The 6,469-nt window shown below is 37.4% G+C and overlaps 1 long non-coding RNA gene across 1 annotated transcript; it reads right to left on the bottom strand.

Annotated features, from left to right (window-relative positions):
• Positions 1-3,912: 3,912 nt before the first annotated feature.
• LOC145957591 (uncharacterized) lies at positions 3,913-6,142 on the bottom strand. The gene is made up of 2 exons (XR_014433630.1): positions 5,114-6,142; positions 3,913-4,230 (listed from the first exon to the last, which is right to left on the bottom strand). It is a non-coding gene; the product is annotated as an uncharacterized LOC145957591 (long non-coding RNA).
• Between the last annotated feature and the right edge of the window lie 327 nt (positions 6,143-6,469).

The raw sequence follows: 6,469 nt of genomic DNA, 5'->3' as shown, positions 1-6,469 counted from the left end.
AGCATTCAATGGATGTCAAGAGGATGAAATTGCCTCGACACCACGCAATGGTGAAGAAGTATATCAGCGGGTGAAGAATATTAACATTGTGTTCGGAAAGACGCAAAAGAAGTCAATTGAGAGAAATATCTGGAAGAAACGATCAATATTCTTTAATCTTCCTTATTGGTGCAAGCTAGATGTTAGACACTGCATAGATGTGATGCATGTGGAAAAAAATGTTTGTGATAGTGTAATTGGGACATTGCTAAACATCAAAGGAAAGACTAAAGATGGACTGAAAGCACGACAAAATTTGGTGGACATGGGTATACGTTCTGAGTTACATCCTCAGTCTATTGGAAGACGCACTTATTTGCCTCCAACTTGTCATACTCTATCAAAAAAAGAAAAAAAAAAGCTTTTGTGAGTGCTTACGCAGTGTGAAACTTCCACAAGGGTACTCCTCAAATGTTAAGAGTTTGGTGTCTATGCAAGATTTGAAGTTAATTGGTTTAAAGTCTCACGATTGTCATGTCTTAATGCAACAACTTTTGTCTGTGGCTATTCGTAACATTTTACCATCTTCTGTTAGAGTTGCTATTACTCGATTGTGTTTATTCTTCAATGCCATTTGCAACAAAGTAATTGACCCTGTAAAGTTAGATGAGTTAGAAAATGAAGCAATCACAATCTTGTGTCAATTGGAAATGTATTTTCCACCTTCATTTTTTGATATCATGGTGCATTTGATAGTTCATTTGGTTATAGAGATTCGATTGTATGGCCCGGTTTATCTTAGATGGATGTACCCTATTGAGAGATACATGAAGATCTTAAAAGGATATGTCAAGAATCAATACCGCCCAGAAGCCTTTATTGTGGAGAGGTACATTGTAGAAGAAGTCATTGAGTTTTGTTCAGGGTACATGTCGAAATCAGAACCAATAGGAATTCCCAAGACTCGACATGATGGGAAACAATTTGGTAAGGGTACTCGAAGTTTAAAGATTAGAACTGTGAGTCGAACAGAAGTTGACCAAGCACATTTGTACATATTGAACAACACTGATGAAGTAATTCCTTACATATCTGAACACATAGATGAAATCAAGATAGCACACCCCCAAATGAATGAGAAATGGGTATTGAATGAACATAACAAGAGTTTCGTAACTTGGTTTAAGAAAACGGTTTATGGTGAGGTTAATGCTTCTGATACACTTTTGAGACTCGCGCGTGGGCCTAACAACGATGTCATTACATTTGGTGGGTATGACATTAACAAATATTGTTTCTATACAAAGACAGAAGATGACAAAAATAGAGTACAAAATAGTGGGGTTACAATTCAGGCTGAGGCTGTGCACTTTGCTAGTTCTAAAGATAAAAATCCCATTACAGCATCCATGAGTTATTTCGGAGTCAGACAAGACATATGGGAAATTGATTATGTTACGTTTAGAGTGTCTGTGTTCAAGTGTAAAGGGGTTGATGGCAATACGGGTGTGCGGACAGATGATTTAGGATTTACTTTGGTTGATTTGAATAAGGTCGGTTATAAGGATGAACCTTTTATTATGGCATATCAAGCAAGACAAATTTTTTATGTTAGGGATCCATGTAATGAGAAATGGTCACTGGTCCTCGAAGGAAGAACCATGCATGGTGTAACAGCCCAAGAACCCGCATGTAGATATTGTCCGCTTTGGCCCACGGCCTCACGGATTTGTTCTTGGCAATGGCACGCATGCCACCCCAAAACGCGTCTACACAAGGAAGGTATCCACACCCATATATATGGCATGCTTCGTTCTCCTTCCTAACCGATGTGGGACTATATCCACCCCCCCTCAAGGGAGTCCAGCGCCCTCGCTGGCACACCGGCCCGGGAACCGGCTCTGATACCAAATGTAACAGCCCAAGCAACCCGCATGAGGATATTGTCCGCTTTGGCCCACGGCCTCACGGCTTTGTTCTCGGGAATGGCCAACACCACCCCAAAACGCGTCCTCCAAGGCAAGTCCTGCCAACCCCATCAGAGTAGCGCAGCGACCCCACATGGCCAGATATTGTCCCCTTTGCCCTAAGGCCTCAGGGTTTTGTTCTAGGCAATGCCCTCATGGCATCCCTAAACGCGTCTTCAAGAGTAAGGTATCCACACCCATATATATGGCATGCTTCGTTCACCTTACTAGCCGATGTGGGACTTCACAATCCACCCCCCCTCGGGGAGCCCAGCGCCCTCGCTGGCACACCTGCCCGGGTCCCGGCTTTGATACCACTAAATGTGACACCCTTACTACCCCAACACATATATCGAAATATAATAAAAAAAATTAAGGAAAATAAACTTTTTAAGTTGGTAAAAGGGTTCACATAATACTTCATAACTGTTCTGACTGAAAAATAAAACTTGAAAGATAAAATTCAAGAGTTTACACATTTTTCAAAGAAAATAACATTTATTACAATACCAAATATTCTATCCTAGAGATCCTCTTGCCCCGATGTCACACTATCAGAGCATTTCCCAAATTAACGGATGGCATTCTATATACCACTTGCAGTTGGATCCTCTCCACCTAAAATATCAACAATTTATACGGTGAGAAAAGAAAAATTATCTATATGCAAAATACATTCAATCATATCACAGTATAATTTCATCATAACTCATTATATAGTGTATATATATATATATCAATTACTCATCATATTCACATACAACATTCGTGCCAATCCAACAATTAACACTATGCCAAGACCTCGCCACATCTGACACAAGTGATACAGGTTAATTGCCTCACTCAACCCACACCAGACCAGGGGTCACGCCCTCCCTGTAGCATCACTTACCCAGGGGTCGTGCCATCCCTCGCCATTTTGGTGTGAGGAAACACAATCACATTACAATCAATACAATCTCTTGCAATTAACCCTATGCCAGGGCAGCCATAAACGACATAAGTGGTGGTGTTAACTGTCTTACTCATCTCACACCATGCTAGGGTCACGCCTTTCCTGTAGCACCACTTATACAGGACCGTGCCATCCTAGTCATTGATGTGAGACATCACAATCACATCCATATCACAACCATACAACGTCTCAACTCATAATTCAATTTCTATCACATACGCAATTTCATATGCATAACAATTAAGACAACAAAATAGAGTTTACATACCCCTCAATCATTCTTAATAATTCCAACAAAATATAGCAAGATCATTAATATATAAATACGATACATGTCATATATTTATTGATTCAACCCTCGACTTATTACATACTTAATACATCACATTATATTCCCTTAATTATAATTTATCTAAATTGTCCATTAATGCAGTTCATTAGTCCCATAACCCAAAAGTTCAATATTCCAAGGCAACACCATCCCCAAAACGCGTCCTCCAAGGCAAGTCCTGCCAACCCCATCAGAGTAGCGTAGCGACCCCACATGGCCAGATATTGTCCCCTTTGCCCTAAGGCCTCAGGGTTTTGTTCTAGGCAATGCCCTCATGGCATCCCTAAACGCGTCCTCAAGAGTAAGGTATCCACACCCATATATATGGCATACTTCGTTCACCTTACTAGCCGATGTGGGACTTCACAATCCACCCCCCCTCGGGGAGCCCAGCGCCCTCGCTGGCACACCTGCCCGGGTCCCGGCTCTGATACCAAATGTAACAGCCCAAGAACCCGCATGTAGATATTGTCCGCTTTGGCCGCAGCCCTCACGGATTTGTTCTTGGCAATGGCACGCATGCCACCCCAAAACGCGTCTACACAAGGAAGGTATCCACACCCATATATATGGCATGCTTCGTTAATGTGACACCCTCTACCCCAACATAAATACAATAGATATAAACCATCTATATATAAATTCTTTCTTAGTCTAATATAAAATAATTATCTCAAGTATCATTGGGTAAAAGATGCACATTCATAATTTTCAACTATAAGTATCAAATTGTCAAGAAATAATAAAATAAAGATTATAGATTAATCCCAGTAAAGGTGGCAGGGCCTCCTAGTTAGAAATTAACTTATAATCTTTTAGAAAAATTATAATATGACAAAAATACACACTTTCAACATAAATAACATAAAAATTACAAAAGAAAAATAATAATAATTTAACAATAAGTCTAGCTAATCCCGATGTCACATCCTATCAGAGCGAAACCCAAACAGAAGCCTAAGCTTCACCACCAACATCCTCAGCCTCATGCTAATTATCTGCATCATAATTTAAATATACACAAAAATGACAAGGGAGTGAGAAACTTCTCACTCAGTTGCAGATATAGAAATAAAAGTTAAATAGCACACACACACGCAATATAATTCACATATATAATCAATCTCACATATATGCTTATGTATAATGATTTTCTTGACTTGACTCACTAATGTATGCATGTGGCGCCATACGGAAGTTCACATATCATCATTGGTGACCCGAAGGCACACCTATACAATTGTCGGTGACCCTAAGGTACACCTATCATTGGTGTTCATACACCTCGTTAGCATATCGTGGGTGACCCAAAGGTACACCTTGTTAGTCGTGGGTATGCGGCCTCAGCGGCACACCTGGAGTAATATGTGCATATGATGCATGTCATACATTCACAGACTCAACCTTTAGCATGTTACACATATCATATTCATATTTCATAATTAAGAATTATTTCAATAATCCAATTTAATAGTCCAATAGTCCAACAGTCCAAACAGTCCAACAGTCCAAACAGTCCAACAGTCCAACAGTCCAACAATCCAACAGTCCAGAGGTTGCTTAGGTATCATATTTTTCAATAATAATATATTAAGATCTTTTAAGTAAAGTAGGAAGCTTAAAAGGTAATATAAGATAATAAGGAGGCTCAGCCTTCCATTTAAATAATAGATTACAAATTTATAAATACTTAGGAGGCTTAGCCTTCCATTCAAATAACAGATTCTAATATGTAAATAAATAAGATATAAAACAAAACACATCAATAATACATATTCAAAGAAATAAACAACAGGCAAGGGATCGGGAGCCAATCCAACAAACAAACTATTTAACAATTATTCCCACACTCTCAAGCGAGGTTTCCCACTCCCCCCTTACCTGGGTTTACAGAAATTTGGGCAGAATCTCCTCCTCTCTATCTTTCCTTAAAAGGAATCGGAATTAGGGCAGAATCTCTTCCTCTTTCTCCTTAAACAAGGCACTAGAGCAGAACCTCCTTTTCTTTCTCCTTCTCTCTCTCTTACTTTCTCTCTCTATTTCTCCAGAATTTCCTTCTCTCTAGAATTCTAAATTTTCAAAACCTTAGGCCCCTATTTATAGAATTTTTGAAGTTACTATGCACTATGCACTATTCATTAAAATAATATTATAAATTACTATGCACTATGCACTATTCATTAAAATAATATTATAAATTACTATGCACTATTCATTATTATATTCAAATTTATTATAAAATTTGAACCCGCGTCCCTCGTGCAGCCCTTCACTGTGCAATTGCATAGTGAATACTATTCATACATACGTATTCGTAAATAGTAAAATACGTATATATAAATAGTAAAAATATGTGTACATAAATAGTAAAATACGTATACGTAAATAGTAAAATACATAAATAAATACTTATTCACATAATAAATACATAAAAAAAATATTTCTTTTCATTGAATAAAATTTGGGATGTTACAATTCTCCCCTCCTTTTAGAAATTTCGTCCCCGAAATTTTTGCAATGGTAAACTCTTCGCATTCTTACTTCTAATTCTTATGCAACATCACTACCTTGTTGATGTACAACTTTTATCAATTTCCTCAAAGGATTTTGCTTAGGGAAAGATCTTGACGAATTTATCCACTTAAACACAAACAAAATCAATTTCTTAAGCGTCTTAGACAAATCTTACACTAGGGTCTATCTATTCACCATCTTACTTCCAAAATGGATTAAAGACTAAAGTGTACATCTTTGTTATATTTTATTACATGATTTGGAAAATATAAATGGATTCCTAACTAGGAGGCACTGCCACCTTTACTGGAGTTAATTTATATTTTCTTTATTATTATCTGTATATATATTACAACTAAGTGACTCATGAACGGTTGGACCATTGAAATATTAAACATAGAATTATTGACCCTTGGAATATTGAACTTTTGGATTATGGGACTAATGAACTGCATTAATGGACAATTTAGATAAATTATAATTAAGGGAATATAATGTGATGTATTAAGTATGTAATAAGTCGAGGGTTGAATCAATAAATATATGACATGTATCGTATTTATATATTAATGATCTTGCTATATTTTGTTGGAATTATTAAGAATGATTGAGGGGTATGTAAACTCTATTTTGTTGTCTTAATTGTTATGCATATGAAATTGCGTATGTGATAGAAAATTGAATTATGAGTTGAGACGTTGTATGGTTGTGATATGGATGTGA

This window comes from Cajanus cajan, chromosome 4 (genome assembly GCF_000230855.2).
Source record: "Cajanus cajan strain Asha chromosome 4, NIPB_CcT2T_4, whole genome shotgun sequence".
Taxonomy (NCBI): Eukaryota; Viridiplantae; Streptophyta; class Magnoliopsida; order Fabales; family Fabaceae; genus Cajanus; species Cajanus cajan.
The sequence above is the reverse complement of the archived record's forward strand: the minus strand, read 5'-3'. Positions and strand labels throughout refer to the sequence as shown.